At 35.2% G+C, this 22057-nt stretch overlaps 1 protein-coding gene and 2 long non-coding RNA genes across 4 annotated transcripts in view; all 3 read right to left on the bottom strand.

Annotated features, from left to right (window-relative positions):
* Nucleotides 1-22057, bottom strand: part of LOC115890430 — an 82572-nt gene that overhangs the window by 37276 nt on the left and 23239 nt on the right. The window lies entirely within an intron of this gene.
* The window catches only part of LOC115890370 (helicase SKI2W), a 59994-nt gene that overhangs the window by 28239 nt on the left and 9698 nt on the right, over nt 1-22057 (bottom strand). The window lies entirely within an intron of this gene.
* Nucleotides 9417-21416, bottom strand: LOC115890424. The gene is made up of 2 exons (XR_004051638.1): nt 21142-21416; nt 9417-9473 (listed from the first exon to the last, which is right to left on the bottom strand). It is a non-coding gene; the product is annotated as an uncharacterized LOC115890424 (long non-coding RNA).

The raw sequence follows: 22057 nt of genomic DNA, 5'->3' as shown, positions 1-22057 counted from the left end.
AATGATTGTTGATAAATCAAAAAATACCTTTTCTGTGAAAAAAGCCCGATTTTCGCAGGAAAAATTTTGGTTTTTATTGAATTTGGGCCTGCGTCTGCAAATATCGGTATATTCTTTAATATTCTATCTATCTAAATTTTAAATATCATAGTCAGAAATAGTTTTATTATTTATTAACTGTAAAAATGGTATACTTATAAGTTTTATCAAATATTGTGATTTACTTTCTACCTTGTAGTCAAAATTTATATTTAATAAACTGTAAAATATATATATATATATATATATATATATATATATATATATATATATATATATATATATATATACTGTATAATATATATATATATATATATTCTTATGTTTTATTAAAGTTACTCTGATATATTAATATATCAGTGTAAGTTTAAAACTAAATCCTTTGAAATCAAATATAAACATAAACAATATTTACAGCAGAAAAGGCGAAGGCGCTGGGTTAAACGTAGTCTCTACTAAGAACACGGAGGGGCGCTTTGACCCAAAATTTTACTATTAAGTTTCATATCTATCTTAATAGAAGATGATTTTCTTTTATCTATGCTTTTCCATAGATATCCTCATGTCAATTCAAAGACGATGAACATGAAAATGATCATCACATGAAACATCACAAACTAAAAACCTAATAAACAAGTTTATATCGAATATAGAAATAAATTTAGTGTTCTTACCTATTGTGGTCCAAATCCACGTTAATAGATAATTAATTTTTTGGATTTTTATCTTTTATTTTTAAATATATCTTTCGAACTACTGGTTTAGTAATTATTAAATTAAACGAACTAAAAAGTCAAAAATAATAAACAATTCTCTTGTCAATTGTCAATTTTCTCCAGGCACCGAACATTATCGATAACGCACGATCTACGACGATTACTCCTTTGATCTGATTGGACGGTTCAATGACGGTTGGTTGCGTATTTTAATGTATCCTGTGAACGAGACGCGGCGTTGCCAATAACTGTATTTTAGAAGACATCTATTTAGTTAGAAAATTATATTGAATTTAGCATTTATCTTTAGAATTTTTTTTGGAAAATTGATACAAGTTAACTTGAAATAAAAAAAACTAAAACTAAACATATTTTAATAGATAACACTCATTTTTACAAAAAGCTACATAACAACATTTGACAACCAAAGAAACAAAATAAAAATTTGTCGAATCAAATTTAAAAATTAGTTAAATGAAAAGAAGTTTTAAATATGTTGACTTATAGAGGAGAAAAAAATTTATGTATTTTTCATTTTGATATTTATAGTATATACAGAGTGTCTCATTTCCGTGTGTTTTACAGGGTTTCTTATTTATGAGTAGAGCTACAAAGATGAGGTTTTCACTATTTAGTATTTTATTATTTTTTCGTTTGATTTGCCTTCCTATAGGATTTCTAAAAATATAATTTAGGTAATCTATATTTATTTTTATAAATAAGGTAAAAAATGCATTATATTTAACTTTTTCACATACGCGGCTTGTTTGAATTGCGTAATCAACACAATCGAATAATTTATTCGACTTCAAATTTTAGATGTTGGTTATTCCACGCTTCATGTGTAAAATTATTGCACAAGTGCATCAACAATTTCTGTAACTCTGATTGACAGCCGTGTTATGTAAAAATTACACAAGTTCATTTTCAGTGCAGTTTATTAAGATAACACCGTGGAAAGCATAATTATCTGATTAAATAAAATAAAATAATAATACTCTTTTAAACAAGTTTATTCATGTTAAAAAGTTAAAAAATGTATTTTTTACCTTATTTGTGAAAATTGGTATATTATATTTGTAGAAAGCTCATAACAAGGCAAATAAAATAAAAAAATATACAGGGTGTCCCTTTAAAAACTACCGAACTTGAAACAAATTACATATTAACATTGGTTTATAATTTTTTCGAATTTCGATAAAACTGTTAAAAGAAAGAACGTGTGTGATACATTTAATTTTTATAACAGAATAAAAATGTACTCTACAGGGTGTTTTAAAAAACATGTACCATCTCTTGTGGGGAGATTCCTCACATAAAAATAAGACTTATTTGTCGTATCAACATAGGTCCGATTCTGCTTTGTTTCGTAGCTATTGGGTGTTAAAGTCTTAATAATCTTTCGATTTATTATAATTTTCTTCCAAGTACTTTTAGTGATTTGAATTAAATTTTTGGGGTAAAAGTTACTATAAGTGTAGTATTTTAATGCTAAAAAAGCGTCAATAAATTCATCAGGGACGTGCAAAAAAACATGTGCGCCTCTGACTTTTTTTTATCAAAACTGTGTAGGCCATTTAATGCCAATTAAAAGGCATCTCTTGATATTTTGTCCAATTCGGCCTCCTTAATGAGATAAACGCAATTTTATTAATCACAATAATTAATAAAATTAAAATAAAAATAAAAAATTAATAAATTATATCTTTACCTAATTTATTATTAAATATTATTACTATGTCATTATTCTACTAGTAATAATACATCAAACTAATCCAACATACAGCAATTTCAAATAAAAAAATATTGGTTATTAAGATAACAACAAAAAACCTAATTTTAAAAAATTTTAACATCCTGTAATTCTAAAACTATGCATTTCCATACCCATGTTTATAGGAACTTTTTTTCATATTTTTTGATGAGGATATCGTTTTGCGTTTATCTCATCAAGGAGGCCCAAATCGACAAAATATCAAGAGAAAACTTTTAATCGGCATTAAACTACTTACACTATTTCGCTAAGAAGAGAATAAAAAGTCAGTGGCGTACATGATTTTTTAAGAAAATATTCCAGTGATAACCCATATGCACGTCCCTGGTGAATATGTCCACACTTTTTTGGCTTTAAAATATATCGCATTTATAGTAAATTTTACCCTGAAAATTTCATTCAAAACGCCAAAAAGTACATGGAAAGAAATAATATAAGAAAATTATAATAAATCGAAAAAATATTAAGACTTTAACACCCTGTAGCTACGAAACAAAGCGGAATTGGACCTATGTTGATATGAAAAATTAATCTTATTTTTACGTGAGAAGTCTCTCCACGAGAGATGGCACATGTTTTTTGAAACACCCTGTATATATACACTTTAAATATACTGGGTGTCCCATTTTAAAAAAATAGTTCATACCAATAACGGTGACATTTGGCAACTTATGACATTATTGATTATAATAAACAATAAAACTTGACTAAAGACCCTAAAATTTGTTTTTTAATGAATGTTCTATACAAAAATAGAAAAGTTATAGCCTGGCAAAAATGGGACAAAATAAAATGCTAATACTGTACATTATTTACATCAGACAACAAGTAATTACCGGTTAAGTTAGGTGTCTAAAAACGAAATCTACAATTATTCTAAAATTTATGTTAACAAATTAAATAATTGTATTTTACTAAACAAATCACAAATAAGACAATCTAATTTTTCATAATAAACAAGATTTGGTGGTATAAAACATGTGCGCCTCTGACTTTTTGACGGAATTTTTCTTTTTTAAGCAGTCACGCATCTGCTTACCCGAATTTAAAATCCAACGTTCGCATATACTTCGATTTTTATAAGGAAACCTAAACATTTTTAAATTAGGATTGTCCCTCCTTGATAGTCTGCAATTGTAATATTGACATACATTGTCCGACATATTTTTAAAACATGAAAACTTAAATCAAAATATAATAATTCAAAATAATAAAGCAAAATCCACAATTCAAAATATAAAAAATGAGCACACCACGAAGCCTTCACAACGAGGTCGGGCCGCCGCGTGTGCCTGTAGCATTTGGTGTACGATTTGGCAACATATACAAGGAAGGAATTGCTTTTTAACGTTGCGGCGCCGGCGCCTCGATGGATCCCGGCTCCTTTTTGGTTCCAAAAATTTTACACGGGATGGGTTTTCTATTGTGTTAACTATAATATTCTTTGGTACGGTGTACAAAATATTGCAAACTGTAAAACACCGTAGATTGTTTTAGGCAATTCATAATACAATAGTTGCAATTTTGGTTGCCTACCTACTGTTTGAGATTCATTTGTTTATTTTTAACAGGGGTTAAGTGAATCTTCCTTGTTATCAGTGCTAATTGATTAAGATGCAATTGTTTCCTTGATTTTTAAGGTATGTAAGGAGTCGTTAAGTATTATTTTTATTAATAGTTCAAATTTTATCGAGAATTAGTTTAACAACGCATGACTATTTTTAATTCGATCTGATATGTCAAGATTTTCGAGAGAAGGGGTATGGTTAATATAAAACTAAAAACTTTAAAATTTTGCCTTCTTCTCTTCTCATCTCTGCTCTGGGCATTTGGCCATTATTCCAATCTGTTAAGATTTTTTATTTTTTTTTTGTTCAAGACTGCACGCTGAAGTTACGATTTTAGATAATTTTACTACGGTTCTATTTAACAATTTATTTCAGCAATTATTTCATTACTTAATATGTTTTCTAAACGTAGGCAACTACCTATTGTTTTTTTATTTTTGTTTTTTATATAGCTACAGTTTTTCTCATAAGAGCACGTGCTTAGACTTATCGTAAGATAGTTACTCTACTATCTTTCGAGTTATAAATACCTAATTATTTTCTTTATTTTTTCTACCTATATATAAATACGGAGACGCCACAACGTGGAACAGGAACCCACAGACAGGTGTTCGATACCGAGCCAGGCTGTCCGAGAGAACCAACTGCTGCAGGAGTACAATCAGGAATATCCCAGGAAAAGCAGACCTTTGGTAAGTAAAGTTTTTATAATATCATTATTATCGACTATTGTCACCTTTTAAAAACTTTACTTGCCAGAGGGTGGCTTCTCCATACCCGGACCCTGTGGTGGTTATTTTTCTCGTTTGACGGGCTCCTCGACAGATAAGATTTTTTCTAATTTTTCTTTCTCGCCTTATCTGTCGATTATCTTAATTTTTAATAGATCGTAAATTTATTATTAATATTTTTTTTTATAATTTAAATCGTCGTCTCTTCGTATTGCATTTTTTTAGATTTTGTTTTTTAGCACGTGCAAAGTAATATATAATTGTCTGATAGAACCACGGTTTTTTTTCCAATTTTTATTATAAAATCGTACCTATAGTGTGGTAGTGGTCTTGCTATTTTTTTATTAAATTGATTTTACATTTTTTTGAGAGAGAGACAGAGAGAGTTACCTATTTAACTATATTTCTTTATTTTAATTACCTTATGTTTTTAAAATAATTTGGACAATACTCCATTCTAACTTCATTTAAGCTGTCACAGCCAGATTTCATAATTTATTCAATTAAATTAAAATTTTATTAAATTTAATTATTAATATTAAATTTTCAAGTTTGATAGTAGAATTTTGTCTATTATTCATAATTTTTTATTGGTTGGCTTATGGAGAAGACTAACAATTTATTGGTTAAATACCAATTTGTTTTTGATGCCTTTCGGCTTTTGTATTAAAATTGATCAATTTTAATTTTAATTTTAAGAATAATTTTTCTTTTAATTCGCATTAGTAGTAGTAGATTTAATTTAAATATTGTTAAGGTATTGTTAGGGTATAATAAATATACCTTTTTAATTTAAATTTTGATTGACTCTCATTGTACATTATATTGGCAACCACAGACAGTCAACTTGGTACTGTAGAACACTACCACTTAACTGGTGCTTAATCATTGTTTGGAATAGCATACTGCTGTGTATTATCTTTTAGGAAGATACGAGAATTGACCCTCCCCATAAGTAGCTCACGCACTGAGACTGGTGAAGTCTCACGAGCTCTCCAACATTAGCCGGACAATCACGCTACCCACCAGCGGATGAGTGCAGCGAAGAGGGCGAGAGGCCTTTCTCCCAACCAACTGAAGCAGAAGCATATCTAAGTATCCCAGTTAATTACCTATTTTACATTATAATATAGTCAAGACTGTCACAGCCAGCCAATTGTCGTACTATAGTGAGAAATTGTTAAGTAGAATATAAGTAGTATTTTAAAAAAAAATCTTGTTTTATTTAATTCCAAAGCATACTTCTAAATTCATCAACATCCAGAATTTTGTGGGTTATAAACTACATGAAATCACATTTTTTTGCAGAACTACCCATTGTAGTATTTTGGATATAATTCTGTAGACTTGTCATTCGCGTATAGGCGTATGGGATAGTCCTTGTAGATTCTCCTAGCATGCTCAATATCCAGTAGTTCTGATAGTAACTTGCTCACTTGGTGATATTGGCACTGCATGACTGATCGCAAAGTTATTTTCTGTACATCATTTATTCCAGGAGAAGAAGTAGCTTCAGACAAGAAAGTTATTATTATTATTTATTATTTACACAATAGAAAGCGGTATAAAAATACCGATGAGTCTACTGTCTTTTTATGTTGCGCGTAATTTTTTCGAGTTTACTGGCCGTAATGCAAATGTACAGAACTCAAGGTATTCATTTCTTGATCAATTTTGTTTTTAAATGAGTTGAGAGTTGGTACTGAAACACTTTCTTCTGACAGCGAGTTCCACGGGTACACTATGCGGTTAGTCAAAAAATTTTTTCGCTGGAGTTTGGACGATCTTTCCTTTTCCAGGCGTCTGCTGTGGCCTCTAAGTTGTGGAGTTTGGCAAGGATGGTATATATTTAATGGGCAAGTGTAGAAACAATTTAGAATTTTGTAAGTCTCTATCAAGTCCCCCCGCAAACGCCTCTGTTTTAATGTGGTGAGATTTAACATCGCAAGACGATCTTCATACTCTAGATCCTTAAGTTCATGGGGCATTTTTGTCACCTTGCGTTGAATTTTCTCGATGAGATCAATATCCTTCTGAAAATAGGGACTCCATATTATTTGACCATATTCTATTTTGGGTCTAATGTAGGACTTGTATATCTTTAAAATAAGATCAATAAGCGGTCTTGAAATGCTCTTTGAATGAAATAAAGAAGAGAATTTGCTTTTTTAGTAATCTTTGAGATATGCACATACCATTTTAGGTTTCCAGTAACTGTAATCCCTAGATCTTCCTGTTGTTCTACATGTCTTAGACTTAATTCATTTAGGGTGTAGGTTTTGTGCGTACAATTCATTCCAATGCTAAGAACAGTGCATTTGTCCTCATTCAGTTTCATTCTCCATTGTTTGGCCCAGGATTGCACCAACTTTAGATCATGCTGAAGATTGACGTAGCTCGTTTCGGGATTTGCATATAACTTTGTATCATCCGCAAAAAATATGATATTCGTTTTTATGCCTCTTGCCAGATCACTGATATACAGGAGGAACAACAGTGGGCCCAACACAGAGCCTTGAGGAACACCGCTGGTCACTTTGTATTTAGTTGAAAGAGATCCGTTTATTCTGACTTGGAAGTAGCGTCGGGTTAGGAAGTTTGATATAAGTTTGAATAAATTCCCTCTTATGCTGTAGTGGTTTAGTTTATAAAGAAGCATCTTGTGGGGTACTTTATCAAATGCCTTTTCAAAGTCAAGATAGATGACGTCTGTTTGTTGGTTTCTATCAAAGGCTGCTGTCCAATCGCTAAGACAAGATGTCATGTTCGTTATTGTGGATCGACCAGGAAGAAATCCATGCTGTGTGCTGGGTAAGACATCTTTTTCCATTAGGTATGGAGTAAGTGTGCGGATGATTACCTTTTCCATGCATTTACAGATGCAGCTAGTTAGACTAATTGGTCGGTAATTACCAGCTAACTGTCTGTCTCCCTTTTTGTGAAGCGGTGTAACGAAAGAAAAAGACCAATTATCTGGAAATTTGCCAGATATTAATAAATCATTAAATAGACATGCTAAAGGTTGTGCGAGGGTATGACAACATTTCTGAAGAAAAACAGTCGGTACACTATCTGGACCCGTCAGTTTTTAATGATTTTATGGCTTCGCTAACGTTGAGCTCTGTAAATTCTATGTTAGTAATCTCTTGCAGAAGCCTTAGAAGATTTATCTCACCTTTAGTGATATTTTCCAGTTTTTCAGTTTGATTCATTTTTCATTTTTACTATGTCAGCAAACGACTGCTTGGATTGAATTGATTTTTCCTTTAGTTCATTTATTTCCGCTTGCAAGTCAGCAACCTTAGCTTTTATCGCAGGTAACTCTCGAACTACAGTTATGCAATCTGTACAGAAATAAGGGAGCACTCTGGATATCATTGACAGCGCCCGTATCTCAGTTGAAGAAAATCCTGCACAATTTCTGCACAATATGACTTTGCACATATCGCATGGATAGCCAAAAAGATCACTTTTAGTTTCTTTAAAAATACAAGCGGCACTACATTTCGAACAAGATCCAGTCATACTTGTTTATATTTTTTGTCCTCTGTTGTAAAAATAACCCGAACGCAGAATTTTATGAGTTGTTTGGAATTCCGTTTCATTGCAAGTTTTTTTATTATTTGGTTGATTTTTTGTTTAGATTTATTTGCAATTTAATATAATATAAATGCACTTTTCCATAAGTAGGCACCGTTATTAAGAACTAAACTTTATTCCAATCAGTTCAAAAAGTAACACCATCTGTTCGACGCGAAAATCGCAAAAAAAATACGCACGGATAATGTCCAATAACAGTCCAAATACCGGAAGTAAACTCGACACGCAGCTATCTCGACGAATATTTTTTACTGACTTGTATCATCTTTTATTACACGAACGCTCCGTTGTCAGGTAAATATCCACCGATCTTTAAATGCCATCGATTTGTAGTTCGAAATTGGTAGTATCCAAAAATTCAACTCTGCCATCACGATGTCCTTTCAATACATAACATCGAGATATATGTATAGGTATAGTCAAAGGACTATACTATATACTTCACTCTTCTGTATAATGTCTGTAATATTTTTGACTGGTTTTGATTATCAGGTCGTACCGAATCTCTTCTGTCTCGTAACAAATTTTGAAAATTTTCCAAATTATTTCATATTCTGACTTTCTCTTGTTGTTTGAACTCTTTTCTAGCCACATGCATACGTCTTTTCTTTGGTCTATCTGCCATCATTAAGTTGTAGTCGAAGTAATTTCTGTCGCCCATACAAATTAAATACATCACTAGAGTAACTGTAATTTTATTAATAATAATACTACATATTTATTTATCCACAAATAATGATCTAATAACATAATTTGGGCATGTTAGATATCTTAAAGAAATACAAACTTATAATAAAAATATGTATAAACTGAGAATACACAAAAATATATTATACATAGACCTGAAAAGCTCAGATCCCACTTCTGAATTGTAAGAGCGAGTAAGAAAAATATAATATAATTTTTTTAATTTATATAGCATAATATATGAATGGTGTTAATATCAATTTAATATTCAAACAACATAAACAAAAGAAGCTAAACTCACCTTAGATGCCGGGACACTTGTGTAATGCTCTCACTCTATGATCACGCAATTTGCAATCTATAAAAATAAAATATACTTGAGCATCACTGGAAAACGCACATGATCACATCACCATAATCGAGTATATAAAATAGTTAAATATTTTAATATTGTTTCGTAGCTAAGCGACAAGGCGTCTGTCCCACGCACAAAAGGGATGGCCACTGTATTGGCTGGGTGGACTGTATATAACTCGAACTCGTTATTTAACAATATTTATTTACTAAACAAATAAACTTTAACTATTTGGTGGCGCACGATAATAGATTCGTAGCCCGCAGCGTGTGTACTCTCTTAAACTTGCCAGAGAACACCCCCGTAATCCTGGTTTTCGACCGCGAGAGGTAAAAATCACACATGTGTTTCTGCCCCCGTGCCCCGCTTTTCCCACTGGTTACGCACTTAACTTACGCACTATCGCGTCGCGAAGGGTGAGAACACTGTTGTCACGTTTACGGCGATGTTGTTGTTAAAAAGAATGTATTTGAAGTATGTTGCCTGAACATGCCCCCGGCCTTGAAAGGGCTCACACTTTCAATCGAACATTGGAAGAGGACAAATTCTGGAGAAACTTTGCTGGATGACACCACCTCCTGTTTGTATTGAAGCAACACGGCTAATGCCGTCTGTTCCTGGATGGGACTTGATAATTCTTCCAAGTTTCCAATGTGTTGGCATACTTTGTTCTCCTTTGACTAGAACCAAAGTACCTTCTTTCAATTGGCCACTGCTTGCTTTCCATTTGTGTTTTTGCTGCATTTCTGATATAAAGTCTCGTTCCCAACGTCTCTAAAATTGTTGAGAAAGTTGTTGAATCAATTGAAATCTGGTTAATCGATTTGTCTTTATGTCTTCTACATTATCATCTGGCACAGCTACTAGTGGTCTGCCTATCAAGAAGTAGGCCGGAGTGAGAGGAAGGAAATCGTTTGGATCGGATGTTAAAGGGCAAAGAGGCCTAGAATTTAGTATACCTTCAATCTGGCACAAAATTGTTAAAAACTCCTCAAAAGTTAACTGCGTATTTCCCAGAACCCGCTTTAAGTGATGCTTGACACTCTTCACACCGGCTTCCCACAGGCCGCCAAAGTGAGGTGAATACGGTGGTATGAAAGACCAATTGATTTGTTCAAGTGCGCTTGCGTTTACTAAATTATTTCGATTTGATTTTAAAAAATTACCTAGTTCTCGATAAGCTCCGACGAACGTGGTACCATTGTCGGATACGATTTTTATTGGTTTGCCAAGCCTGAAAGCAAAACGACGTAATGCTTGAATGAACGAACTAGTTGCTAAACTGGAAATGAGTTCAAGGTGGAGGGCCTTGGTAGAGAAGCAGACAAATAGCCCAACATAGCACTTTTCTACCTTACATCCCCGTCCCCTTTTTATTAAAAACGGCCCTGCATAGTCGATTCCTGTCACATGGAATGGACTAGAAGGTGTAACTCGATCGCGAGGCAAATTGCCCATGATTGGCTTGACAAGTTCGGGATTAAATCTAAAGCATCTTAAACATTTTCGTACCGTTGCTCTGGCTAGATTGCGTCCGCGTATAGGCCAAAATGTTTCTCGTGTAGAACCTAATAATAATTGAGGACCCGCATGAAGCAAACGACAATGCTCATACTCGAAAAGCAATTTAGTAAATTGATGATCTGAATGCAAAACCATGGGATGTTTTTTATCAACTGAAAAATCTGAATGCTTCAATCTACCTCCTACGCGAATTAGGCCATTATGGTCTAGAAAGGGTGTAAGATTGCTTAATTTATTTTTTGGACTGAGAACTTGCTTCTTTGATAACTTCAAAAATTCGTCTGGAAATGATTGCCTTTGTGCAGCTCTAGTAAGACACTTTAATGAAAACTGTAACTCTGGAACCGTAAGAGGACCTACCTTGCGGTCAATACTGGAGCAAAGACAATTATTTTTAAACCTTAGGATGTAGGCAACAATTCTTTGAGGGTTAGACAATTTTGAAAATTTCTCGAAAGGAAACTCGTTAATAATATTGACTGGAAACGAAGAAATCTTCTGAGATTTTAATTCCGGTAGTTGATTTACTTTATACTCGACAGATGGCCATTCGGATGAACTTAGTTTAAGCCACGAGGGACCATACCACCACTTATCAGCATCTAGAATTTGCTTAGGAAGTAACCCTCTCGATACATAATCTGCCGGATTATCTAGTGACTGGACATAACGCCATTCCCTATCCTTAGTAAGGGATTGTATCTCTACTACTCTGTTAGCGATAAAAATTTTTAGTAAGTTGGGAGCCATTTTAATCCAAGCTAATACAATAGTGGAGTCCGACCAAAACACGCAATCATCGAATTTTATGTTCATAGATTGTATTACCTTGTCTGCTAAACGAGCCAGCAATAAAGCGGCACACAACTCAAGCTTTGGAATTGTAAGGGTTTTTACGGGAGCGACCTTGGACTTAGCGCAAAGAAGCCTTACCTCCACCTTTCCGTCGGGATATGTCGTACGTATGTATATACATGCTCCGTAAGCTCGAGTCGATGAGTCTGAAAAACCATGTAATTGGATGCTTGAGGGGCATTTGCCTAAAACTTGGCGTGGAATTTTTAACATGCTTAAACTTGGTAATTCCTCTCGAAACCGATTCCACTGATCGGCTAAATTGCTTGGCAATAAATCGTCCCAAGACAACCTTTCAGACCAAAGACGCTGCATGAACATTTTGGCTACAACAATGCAGGGACTGAGAATACCCAACGGATCGAATATTCTGGCTATTAATGATAGAACCGCCCTTTTCGTACATTTTTTAACGGTAGAAAAATCGTCTATATTGTAAATTAAAACGTCGTCCCGAGAAGACCAGTTTAACCCTAAAAGTTTTAGTTTTCTCATCTGGGGCAAATTCTAGAACTTCGGATGATATATTATGATCACTTATATTTTTGAGAACAGCAGGTTCATTGGAATGCCATTTTCTAAGCTCGAAGCATCCATTTTTTTAAAGTATTTGAAACCTCTCGACAAATATATCCTACTTGCTCGATAGTATCGGCACCCGTGAGCAGGTCATCTACGTAGAAATCATGACGTATGATATTAGCGATATCAGGCCGACTCTCCTCGCATTCATTAGCCAACTCGAAAAGGCAACGAATCGCTAGGAAGCTTGAGCTCGCTTGGCCATAAGTTACCGTATTCAATGAATATGATTTTATATCGTTGTTTGAATTAGGTTCGCGCCAAAGAATTTTTTGTAAGTTTTGCTGACTGGGCTCAACTAATATTTGACGACACATTTTTGCAATGTCCGTCGAAATCACGTAAGCATGCTTTCTGAAACGCAATAGAATGGACATTAGGTCATCTTGCAAGACGGGACCCACTAACTGTATATTATTTAAAGACAAGCCGTTACTTGTTGGTGCGGACGCGTCAAACACGACGCGAAGTTTTGTTGTTGTGCTCGCTTCCCGCAACACACCGTAGTGCGGCATGTAATATTCGATGGTCTCGACACTCGACTGATTTCTATATAATCTGGTCCACAGTCATGTGGTTTAGATCCTCGTACTCTAGCATGAAGTTGACGTATCTATCACGAAGGATTGCATTGTTTTTCAACTTGCGCTCGATAGAAATAAATCGCCTCTCTGCTTGTTCTCGGGACATTCCTAATGTTTCAGCTGGCTGTTTTAGGGGTAAAGTAACGATAAATCTCCCTTCAGAATCGCGACGGGTCGTTTTGGAAAATATTTCTTCGCATTTTATTTCATCAGGTGAAAGCGGTTTTGTAACGCTAGTTTCCTCGATTTCCCAAAATTTCGTGAGAATTTTATTTAGATCTTGATGTATACTACTTAGATGGCATTTAGTAAAATTCTTGTTACCACTTGCGCCAGATTCCCCTACTTACCCCGATATAATACATCCAAGTTTTGTGTCTTGGAGAATCGGTAAATTCTTTCCGCACGACATTTTACTAGTGCCCAAAATATTCCAGAATAAGTCTGCTCCGATAAGCATGTCTATTGACCCAGGTTCTAAAAATTTGGGATCTGCTAATTTTAGATTTCTTGGAATATTCAGAGCATCTGTATTCAAATTTGAGTACCCGGAAATATTAGTAATTTCTGGAATAATAAAGCATGTTGCTTGAGTTTTAAACTTGCCTTGTAGCCGTTACCTATACCTAAAACCGTTAAATTAACCTTATGTCTATCTAAGTTTAATTTTTTACATATGTCTTGTGTTATGAATGATGATTGCGAACCGCAATCTAGCAGAGCACGCGCAGTGTGGTACACGCCAAACTTATCTAATAAATGTACTTGAGCAGTGGAAAGTAAGACACAAATAGGCCATGATGCTTGAAAACCGCTACTTAAAGAGTTAATATGTTCTTCGTTTTCGCTCGTACTATTTGTTGGAGACTCGGTCTTAGGACTGCCGTTTGGTTTTTCTGGATGTAAAAGAGTGTTGTTTGGTTTGAACGAAAGAATAGTAACTGTCACCTTGACCATTTTCGGATTGGAAACCGTAATAATAGGTACTTATGCGCCCACAGATGATTCAAACCAAGCGGAAAAAGATTCTTATTATGCTGCACTCTCAAAAGTCCTCACAGAAATAAAACCGAGCCAGGAAGTCTTAATCATGGGAGACCTTAACGCAAGAATTGGTAAGAAAGGAGATAGTAAAGTGGTTGGAAAACACGGTGAGGACGTCCTTAATGATTCTGGAGAGAGGTTAATTGACTTTTGCGAACTGAATGGTCTACGTATACTTAACGGCTTCTTCCCACAAAAATTAATTCATCGATATACCTGAGAAAGGCCCTCTCTGCAACAAAATCTATAATTGATTATATGATTGCTAAACAAATATCGAAACTCAAATTCAAAGACTGCAGAGTTAAGAGAGGAGCAAATTGTGGATCCGACCACCGTCTGGTCGTTGCAGAATTAGTAGTACCTTTCCAGAGCAGAGCCAAAAGTATAGAATACACAACATCACAAGAACTAGAAATTGAAGAATCTGAGCGTATTAACTACAAGCTTCATTTACTACACGATGCCAGTATTAAATGGTTGTACCAGAGAAGATTAGATGTAGCACTAGAGGAAGTGAAAGCCTGTAACGATGTAGAACTAGAGTATACCAACCTAAAAACCCTAATTAAAAAAGTAGCTTTCGAAGTTTTAGGTGAACAGAACATGCAGCTGACAGCATAAAGGCCTTAATCAATGACAAACAAAAATTCTATCAAAGATGGCTCTCAGACCGAACAGATACTAACTGGAGTCATTACAAGCAAAAAAATAGAGAGGTACGAGCCGCCATTAAGGTAGGAAAAACAGATATTTTGGAAAGAAGGTGCCAGCAAGTGGAAAGCCTAATAGGGGGCGCACGGAGTACTGAGGTATGGAGAACAATCCGACAAATGAAAACCAATCAAACGGACAAGCTCTTGAATAGAATGGATATAGAAAAATGGCGCAACTACTATGCAGAATTACTGACAGAAAACCGACCAGAATTCCGAGCAGTAGAAGATGAGAACAACCTTGCAGGCACTTTAATGATAAGCAAAAGAGAAGTACATCAAAGTTTCAAAAGAATGAAAAATGGACGGTCACCAGGTCCTGGTAATATTGTAGCCGAATTGTTAAAGTGTGGAACCCAAAGACTACGCTGGCGTCTGGCAGAGCTATTTAACCAATGCTGCCTGCAAAGTAAACTACCCCGAGAATGGCGAGTGGCTCACATAGTGTCCATCTTTAAAAAGGGAAATCGTAACGACCCCACTTGTTATAGAGGCCTAAGCATTAACAGTTCGGTCAACAGACTTTTTGGAAAGGTGTTACAGGGTAGGCTCAGGGACAGTATTGGTGACAAAATCTCGGAAGACCAAAGCGGATTCACACCGGGGAAATCTTGCACAAATAACCTTTTTGTCCTGCAGCAGGTGATGGAAAAAAAGATAGCAGTAGATCAAGAAGTCCATCTAGCATTTATTGATTTGGAGAAAGCGTACGACTCTATTCCCCGCAGCAAGATATGGGAAGTATTGAATATCTTAGAAGTAGATAGACCTTTGCTTAAGATAATAAAAGAGCTATATAAAGAAAATGAATCGTACGTCCGAAAATGAATCGTAAGATAGGACACAGGCTATCTAATCCAATTAACACCACAAAAGGGTTGCGACAAGGATGCAGCTTATCTCCTCTGATCTTCAACGCTTACGTCGAAGTAGCCCTTAGGGAATGGAAGACGAAATGTCAAGGTATGGGAATACCCATTGGGGACAACACACTATTTACCCTGAGCTTTGCAGACGATCAGGTCGTGATTGCGCAGTACTCATACGATCTAGAGTTCATGACTAAGAGGCTTTATCAAGAATACAACAAATGGGGACTTCAGGTTAGTCTAAAGAAGACCGAATACTTAGCTGTCAATTCCAATGCTTGTTTTGAAGTCTTCATTAATGATAACGTCCAGACTCAACAAGTAGACAAATTTAAATACCTGGGTGCTACTATCAACAACGAGGGTTTGGGCAAAGTAGAAATACAAACCCGAATTCAGAAGAGCAAACAAGTTATTGGATGTCTTAACAGCCTCTGATGGGACCGAAACTTGTACTTGCAACAACTAAAAAGAGATTTGGACGAACATTGGTGGAGTCAGTTCTTTGTTATAGTTCAGAGCTATGGGCTCTGAGTGCAGACGCGAAGCGCAAAATCCAGGTTGTTGAAATGGACTACCTTAGAAGAAGTACAGGTATATCTAGGATGGAAAAAAAGACAAACATCGAGGTCAGGCGTATCATGAATGCATCGGAGGAGACAGTACTGGATCGAATCGAAAAATCCAGCTTAAAATGGTTTGGACATGTTCCGCGTATGCCGGAGAACAGGTGGCCAAAAAGAGTTTTTCAATGGGCTCCCCAGGGCAGAAGAAAGAGAGGTAGACCTAGAAAATCCTGGAACGGAACGGTTGCGGAAGCAATGGAAGCTCGTAACCTAGAAGCTGATGACGCTCTAAATCGAGATGTGTGGCGTAGGGTAACGGGAAGGCAGCAATAGGCTGTAGTTGGAAATGAGTATTAAATACTTAAACCAAATCCTGTTTATATATATATATATATATATATATATATATATATATATATATATATATATATATATATATATATATATATATATATATATATATATATATATATATATATATAAAAAGAGTGTTGTGCCATGATTTGCACTTTCGGCAGGGACCCATTTTACATTTTTTAGCAGGGTGATTATCTCGCAAACAATTAAAACATAGTTTTTTCTTTTTAATGAATTCGGTCTTTTTATCTAGCTGTAAATTTAAAAATTGATCGCAAGAATATATGGCATGATCTTGGTTGCAATAATAGCAGGCAAAACCTGAGGCTAGAAGTGCTCTAGTATTTTGTTTATCTCGAAACCTTGATTTGTCCTGCTTGTTTGGTACACCCTGCTTATCACTGTTCTTATACTCTATTGCAGGGGCGGCTCGTAGCACTGGAAGATGGTGAGGCACATTAGAAGAGAATTTTTATTAGTATGTATATAGGGTGGCCATTAGTACGAGGAAGTTCTATATAAAAAAAAGTACATATCCTAAAAAAATATTTTCTTTAAAATTGCAATCGCATTACTATTTTTCTGTACAGAATTGGGTTCAGCATAAAATTCAGCATACATCACACTATTGATTTATTTGAAGCACTATATATGCGGGATTTCCATGATAATTCATATTTGAAAAATTTCATCTTTTAAAAAGTGGTAAAAACCTGGAGTGAATTTAACTTATTGATATATTATTGCTTAAGTACGTATAATATAGCGAGGTATGTAGGATAAAAGAAGAAATCCGAGAAAAATTCACATTCACAGGAATTTTTTTATGGCGCGGCCAACATTGCAATATTATAATGCTATACTCGGTTTTTTGAAATGCAATACACATTGTATATTATTTTTAGTATTTTAGATACCCTACAGACTTAAAAAGCGCACATTTTTGTATTTAAAATATTTTTAAATTTTTAGCAGTTTATGTAAGCAGCTTATGTAATATAATTCGCAGTATTATACCTATTACATAGGGCTATTGCAACAGTAAATTTTTATCAAAGCGACCTCAGGATATTTTCTCTTATATTTTACTCTGTATGGTAAAATTTTGTTTTTCTACCCATCCTATAAAAATAAAACAAAACGAAATCTGTAACAGGTCGCTTTACTTTTTGACTATACACAATTTATCTAGAAATGATTCGAAAAACTTTACCTGGGAAAATCCTCTGATGATGTATGGCCCATCTAAATCATCATATCAATCAACAATAAGTCACTGCCCACTCTTTTTAGGTATTTACTTAATATGTACAATAATCAGTAAAAAGAGTAAACATGCAATTCACATTAAAAAACGTAGATATTAATCAATTAGAGACAAAACCGTGTAATAACCGACAGAATTAATTCAAACTCTGATTCAAACTAAGCCAAATTCCCAAATGCAATTCTGCATTTTCAGTCTGTCGCCTAAAATCTCTGGGGCTGATCGGGAAGTGATACATATTTTTAACGAACGGCTTTTAAGGTTCAAATTTACATTTGAGGCTCGCCTCAATACGGTCTTTTTACGCGCTACTACTCCATACATTTTATCTCTCTTCAACTAAAGGTTTTGCCTATGCTTTTTCTTTTCATTCTATAGAGTTAAGATTCCAGTGAACGCTGTCGCTCCGTCAGTGCGATATACCACAATACGCTAGACAAGGAAAGGCGAGAGGCAAACCTCTACACATATACTTCTTAAAGAACAAATGAGATGGATATACATCGTCGAGTTTGTCGCATATGGGAAAGGAAGCGCGTTTAAAGGAATACCATCGACGTAATTTATTGTAGAATGACGGTCAAAAAATACAATTATTATTGATGCAAATAGGGAAAAAATATAAAATTGTGATTAAAGATGTATCGATTAATACGTGTAATTTTTCAAATGTATTGGAGAGCCTGCCTCACTGCCTCATCTGCCTCATAGGACAAGCCGCCCCTGCTCTATTGTTTCAAAAAAGTCAGCACGCTGTTTTAAAAATTTACTAAAATCGACTAAAGTAGGCACATCGATATCAGCTGATTGTCTTTCCCAATCATTGCGCGTCTTAAAATCTAACTTAGAATTTAATAAATATATAAGCAGTGTGTCCCAGTTGGACGTATCATGGTTTAATTGCTGTAAAGACCGCAAGTGCTTATTTAACCCGTCTATCAAACCTCGAATTTTAACTGAGGATTCCCTTTGGACCTCTAAAGAAAAAATTGACATGACGTGGTTATGAATTAGCAATTTTTTATTGTCAAAGCGATCACAAAGTACTTGCCAGGCTACTCGATAGCCATTTTCCGAAAATTCAACTGACTTAATTACTTCGGATGCGCTGCCCTGTAGCGACGCTCTCAAATAATGAAATTTTTGGATACTTGTTAAATCATCATTTTTGTGAATTAAAGACTCGAAAGTATCACGAAATTCAAACCAACGCTCGTAGGAACCTTGAAAACTAGGTAAAGGAATATCTGGAAGCTTAACGGCAACTTTACTTGATAGATTGTTGCTAGAAATAATTGAATCTTTGTTCGAACCTTGATTAGATTTTTGATCATTCTGGTCGGCGGGCAACATATTTTTAGCGACAGCTACGATATTGTAAAAGCAGTTTTCAAAGTCTTCTCGCTCTATATATTGCTCATCTAAACCATTCTCATCAACAATCGCCTCAATTTCTCCTTGAATATCATTAAATTCTACGCTAACACTCTCAATTCGGCTCAGCCTGTCCTGCAGTTGAATTATGTCAAGATCACTCAAAGCCCCTACAGATTTCTTTAGGTTTTCGATATATTTGACGAAATTTGTAAGTACAGCTTTTAAACTGCCGCGCTTACGCACTAATACGTTTTTATCGGCCATGTTTTACTACCTGTATTCCTAATTATTACTTGCAAAATGATAAAGTTTAGCTTGATTACTTAAAATATACTAGAAATCTAAAACACCCTATATACTTTCTAGATAAAGCAATAGTATTTTAAATTTAAATTAAATTGTAATTACTTGAAAGGTACAATTTTGGCATATACCCTGTATACTCGACTTGAAAACGTTTAAATTAAACTGAAACTCTAGCAAAGTAAACTTTGATAATAACTTTGTACTGACAAGTATTGTGATACATTCTTGAGAAACTAGAAAAACCTCTGTATTTAACAAAGAAAGATGCTGGAATTTTAATATTAACTTGATTAAACTAGAATATTAAAATCTTTAATTCTTTGCAAAATGGTTACAAAGGTAAACAAAGGAAATTGGAAACGGCCCACCTGATTTGTCCTTGCTGTGCTGGTGAACTCGTTCTGTAAACTGGTAATTCCCCTTGCTTCTATGCGGCTCGTATGGACCAAATGTATTGGCTGGGTGGACTGTATATAACTCGAACTCGTTATTTAACAATATTTATTTACTAAACAAATAAACAAACAAACTTTAACTATTCTAAATTGTCTTTGATTATAACTTGGCTGCAACTGGTGGCGCACGATAATAGATTCGTAGCCCGCAGCGTGTGTACTCTCTTAAACTTGCCAGAGAACACCCCCGTAATCCTGGTTTTCGACCGCGAGAGGTAAAAATCACACATGTGTTTCTGCCCCCGTGCCCCGCTTTTCCCCTTGGTTACGCACTTAACTTACGCACTATCGCGTCGCGAAGGGTGAGAACACTGTTGTCACGCTTACGGCGATGTTGTTGTTAAAAAGAATGTATTTGAAGTATGTTGCCTGAACAGCCACAAAGCGACATAGCTTAATATTGTTGTTCCGCAGCGAAGCGACAAGGCGTCTTTCCCACGCACAAAAGGGATGGCCACAAAGCGCAATAGCATAATATTGTTGTTCCGCAGCTAAGCGACAAGGCGTCTTTCCCACGCACAAAAGGGATGGCCACAAAGCGACATAGCATAATATTGTTGTTCCGCAGCTAAGCGACAAGGCGTCTTTCCCACGCACAAAAGGGATGGCCACAAAGCGACATAGCATAATATTGTTGTTCCGCAGCTAAGCGACAAGGCGTCTTTCCCACGCACAAAAGGGTTGGCCACAAAGTGACATAGCATAATATTGTTGTTCCGCAGCTAAGCGACAAGGCGTCTTTCCCACGCACAAAAGGGATGGCCACAAAGCGACATAGCATAATATTGTTGTTAAACAATTTGGGTCATACGTAAAAATTTAAAATATTCCCAAAATAATAATACTAAACACCATTTGATAATTTGCCAGGTATTATAAATCACACCCAATAAATATTACTAAAATACTCTTTGATAAAAAGCTGTCCATTACGTATCTTTAATAAATAACACTAAAACACTCTTTGATAAACATCTGTCTTTTAACTAAACAATATTAAAATGCCCTTTGATAAATACTTGACTACTATAAAACACACACATAAAAGTAATACTAAAATATCCTTCTCTATCTACTACTAAAGCTCAGTGATAACTGTTAACTAAATAATATTAAACTACTTCTACACAAATCCCAGTAATGCCCGTGAGTGAACAAAATACACTCACCTGTATAATACTTCATTCCTTCTATTCAGTCCCAGAAATATTTTCCACACAATTATAATCTGAATTTAATATTTTTTTTGATAAATAGAGACGTCAGTCAAAATAATCATCAACAATGCAAACCGCATCGTCTAGGAAACGACAATTTTATAATTTCCATTGTGATGCCGTCAAGAAAAGTCAATTAGAGATTCAAATAAAATATTATTTGTTAAAATAACACAATTTAATATAAACTATTTTTTAACGGAAAACAAGACTCTTACAAATAAGGGTCTTCCATAGATTGAGATAAGTCGGCTTACTCGGGGACCATTCCTTGGTGACCAGGTAGAAGATGTGTCTTGCTTGACCATGTGCATTGTCGGTTAGCCTCAAGACCCTTGCAACCTCTGGATCCTGTCGGCGTAGTTCTCCGACACGCCCAAACTTCTCATTGAACGTCGCAGCGATTCCTCTGGACATCCGCAAATCTCGAGCCACACAGTGAGCAAGCGAATAATCAGGAGGCACGGAAAAGAGGTCTCGTTGTTCTTCTTTGGTTACACCATAGCGAGCCTTCTCACTGCTGTTGTATCGGGCCATGAAATCGTCAAAAGATATCTCCGAATCAGGGAGATCAAAGCTGCAGGTTCTCGCGGTCCCAGCACGATCTTCTATTTCGCCTTGGTAGGGGTTCAAACGGTTGAAATGGACTATCCTCGGTTTTCCTTTTGGCAATTTTCTGATACGGTATACGATGTCATTAATCTTATCCTTGACTTCGTATGGGCCCTCCCACGAGGATTGTAGCTTCGGAGATAATCCACGACGTCTCTGCGGGTTGTACAGCCACACCAAATTCCCTGGTTGGTATGCCCCATGCTCAGCTTGAATGTCGTAGTGCTCCTTCATTCGGTCACTAGCGCTTTGAATA

This window comes from Sitophilus oryzae, unplaced genomic scaffold (genome assembly GCF_002938485.1).
Source record: "Sitophilus oryzae breed Bouriz unplaced genomic scaffold, Soryzae_2.0 scaffold_1178_pilon_pilon, whole genome shotgun sequence".
Taxonomy (NCBI): Eukaryota; Metazoa; Arthropoda; class Insecta; order Coleoptera; family Curculionidae; genus Sitophilus; species Sitophilus oryzae.
This window is presented reverse-complemented; position numbering and strand designations above follow the sequence as displayed.